The sequence below is a fragment of the Barbus barbus genome (genome assembly GCF_936440315.1).
Source record: "Barbus barbus genome assembly, chromosome: 1".
Classification (NCBI taxonomy): Eukaryota; Metazoa; Chordata; class Actinopteri; order Cypriniformes; family Cyprinidae; genus Barbus; species Barbus barbus.
The window spans coordinates 22,706,585-22,710,692 of NC_136729.1; positions in this window are offsets into that span (position 1 = coordinate 22,706,585).

Sequence of the window (4,108 nt, forward strand, 5' to 3'; positions counted from 1 at the left end):
CCAATATTTACAAGATCGCTATGCTAAATGACCCTTGCAAACAGTCCGGGAGCGGCAGAGGGTCCCCGCCCCTCTCAATCTGTGCGCTCACTTTGAGCACCCCGCGACAGGCGCTTTGTTTGAACATCTCATCAGCTTCCGGATTCTTCACGCGCAGTTTCTTGACACCATTGACACGAAACCCCTCTCAATTATGAAATTTGTCACCGGTGTTTGACATTAAAATTATTTGATTCACACCCGTTAAACTTTGCTCCATGCAGGACGAATGCAGTTCTTTTTTATTTATTAGTATTATTTTAATTTCGTCAAACGTAGGCTATTTATCCACTACATTTAATTATAATTAAATATAATTGAATTATGAGAACCTAATTGTTTCATGATTTTTTTTTTTTTTTGCAGTAGTTGATATTGTTGAACATTATTAAACAACGTAAATGTGTCAACATCAGGAGGTCAATACAGAAGAATAAAAAAATTCAGATATTACCAAATTGCATTTTAAACCGAAGAGCCATGAGACACATATCTGTTTTAATTGTTAAATTTTTTACCTTTTATTTGATAAATAATAATAATATTAATAATAATTGATATGTGATCAATTTAATGATAATGAAAAAAAGAAAGAAAGAAAAAGATTGATCCAGTTCAGTTCTTCAGTGTACCCTAATTCATGTAATTTTCTACTTTTCAGTAATAGTTCCCCCTTTTTAATTTATCTTTTAAAAAGAATAAATACACACTATGAATAAATAGAACATTTAAAGAGATGTTTATATACAAAAAACAAACAAACAGATAAATGTTAATCTTTAATATTTCTTAAGTCATGTTCTCTGTCTGCAGTTGTTACACATATTTGTAATTTGTTCTGATTACCTAATTTATTCTTATTCTTATTATTATTTTTGTTATTATTATTATTCAATGCAGAGTCATTTATCCTCCTATTTATGCAAACTCAAGACATATGGGTGTCTAAAAATGTGATTTAAACTGAAATTGAACATTATCTGATCATTTTTTATGAAGCAGACAATTTAATATGAAGCAAAAGATAGATGGAGAGATGATATGTGTACGTATATATATAAATATATAGGTATATATAAAGGTCTGTACATGTATATGCAAAAAAACAGTAGGAAAGTGAGAAATTGTCTACACCTAACCAGGTCACTGTTTATCATAATGACACAAAATGAAGGCAGGGATAAAATTATTAAAATAATACAAATATATTAATAAGGACTTATAAGGTGGTGAATTTTTAAAAACACACAAAGATGAAGGAACTGGATCTACACCTTTGGGTTTGTTGTTTTGTTGCTTGATCATTAAGTTTACTCTAGTATTTATGCTCATGCTTCAGGGTGTTAGTCATTTTCTATGATCTACAGGTCAGTATGTCATATAGTGCATCTATACCACTTTATTTTAGGTTTTTGTTAACTGTTTTATATTATGTTCATGTCATTCTATGAGAACGTGCAGTTGCATTATATTTAACAAAAGTGGTAGAGTGTGGAAGAGAATATAATGAGGCTTTACATACCTCAGGTGGACTGATGCTATGTAGATTTATCTTGTTAAGAACACACAGTCTCAGAAAAGGCTGATGTAATAATAGATTGTATTTAATTCTATTCACTATTTAGTTTTTGCATTTGTGTTGCAGTGCATGCAGTTATGGAGGTGTGGTGTGAATGAGTGAATAATAAGGCAGGTGGCCATTTTTTTCAGTTTATCAAAGAGGAAGGTTATGAGATGTGACAGGATTCAGCGCTGTGTATGAGCCTCAGGGAGTTCTCAACAGAGTGTGCGACCTCTTCACGTAACGGACCCACCTCTGCTCTATATCGTCTGTGCTGGCTTTAGCCCCGAGGGCTGGTTATGACTCCCTGCTGTGTTTTTGGTCTACGCATGGGAGATCAAAGACACATTTGGGACAATTGTAGTGCTGCTCGACCGAGCCCCTGCTCAGCACCACACCTGCCCACCTGTCAATCATTCCCAGGTGACAGGCGAGTGTGACAGTAGTGGGCCGTGTAGGAGCAAAGGATACAATTAGGGCAATTAGTGCTGTCTTTTGTGCTTCATGGATCCACTGCTCATTTTGTTTTTCATCTGTTCGTTGTCTATGTTATTAGTGTTGTCCTTTATCCTCACTTTCATCCTGACTACTCCAGTATTTTCTCCCTTTTTCTTAACTCACTCCCGCCCTCTGTTCTCATGGTTCATGATTTCCTGAGGAAAGAGTCTCAGTCTGTGAGACATGTACACAGCTGGCTGAAAGAGGACCTCTAGATTGAAAGAGTAAACACGGAGGAAGATTTCTCAGCCTGTCTTTGTGTGTTTGTGTTATCATGGCAGAGTAATCAAAGCCAACATGTGCCATCTTTACACTGCAAGAACGGCACAGAAGCTGCATCTCAAGCAGCATACAATGAAAAAATAAGTTCACACATATTGCTTAATGCTGCAGAAATTAAGTATAAATGCATTTAGATAGAATTTAAAATTGCAAAAACAATTTGATGAAATACATTTTTTTTCATATATATTTTAAATATAATGAAAAACTATATAAATTTTCATGTTACAACAACAAAAGAGTTTTAAGACTGCTCTGATGCTTCCATTCATTTTTATAATATTTTGTATTTTAGTTAGTGCACCATTCAAAATGAAATGGATGCATTTTTAAAATGAAAAAAAAAAAATAGTTTGAGGTAAACAGGTGGCAGAATTGAATTGTCAGGGAAGTCAAATTAACATACATTTTTGTATTTAGGGAAAGCTAGGGTTGTCAAGCAATGACATATCTAATATGCCAATTATGATGATTTGTTTTTATAATATTTTGTATTTTAGTTAGTGCACCATTCAAAATGAAATGGATGCATTTTAAAAATGAAAAAAAAAGTGTTTGAGAAAAAAGGTTGCAGAATTTAATTGTTAAGGAAGTAAAATTAAAATACATTTATTTATTTAGGAAAAGCAAGGGTTGTCAAGACAATGACAGATATCTGAAATACCACTTATGATGATTTATTTTTATAATATTTTGAATTTTAGTTAGTCCACCATTTAAAATGAAATGGATGCATTTTTTAAATGAAAAAAAAAAGAAATGTGTTTGAGGTAGAAAACAGGTTGCATAACTGCATTCTTAGGGAAGTAAAATTAAAATACATTTATTTATTTATTTATTTATATAAGAAAATCAAGGGTTGTTAAGACAATGACAGAAATCTGAAACGTCACTTATGTGACTTATGACATTTTTGTGAAATTACAACTTTTGTTGACCAGGGTGGAAAAACTTTGTGTTGAATCAAATAATAAAAAAAAAAAATAATAAAAAAAAAAAAATAAAACAATTAATGAATTTAAAGGGACCAATTATTCAAGTCTGAGTTTTCCTCAACTCTCATTTTAGTACAGCTTTTATGCAGCATTGCATCTTAAGTCAGAATTCAGAGCAGGTGCGAAGTCACCCATAAAAACAATTCAGTAAAAAAGTACAACTTTATCTTTCTGTTTCTCTTCACTTTTTCCGTCTCATTCTCTTTCTATAGGCCATATCTCTCGCTATCTTTGTCCCGCTAAATCTTGAATCAGGGCTCTGTCTTCTGCTCGGTCTGGCCACAGGTTCACTCTACATGGTTTCCTGAGGTGGGACAGGGGCCTGGCTGCGGTCCAAGTGTGCGAGTCATTTATCTGTCCACTCCTTCAGCTTTTCTCCTGGCACACAGCGACACACACACAGAGATATTGTATTACAGCTGCCATTGTCCCTAGACAGACAGGTGGGACTCTCACTGTGCGGTCCTAAAAACCAGGCGGCAGTGGGCAGACATTGGGTGCGTACTTTATTAGTGCACTCATGCCTGCAGAAGCCTCCCAACAGTACGAAGGGAGGGCGTACAGTAAGGTCTTGTCCCTCTCACAGAGCGATGACTGTCTCAGGCTTGGGTATATCATCACTGCTGAAATTGCTGGAAGTTCTTTTGTTGGGGTTTTATTGCAGGAGGAGTATTTAGCCTCATTCTGATGCTAATGCATCAAATTTTAGGGGCTCAGAGCTCACTCTCCGAGT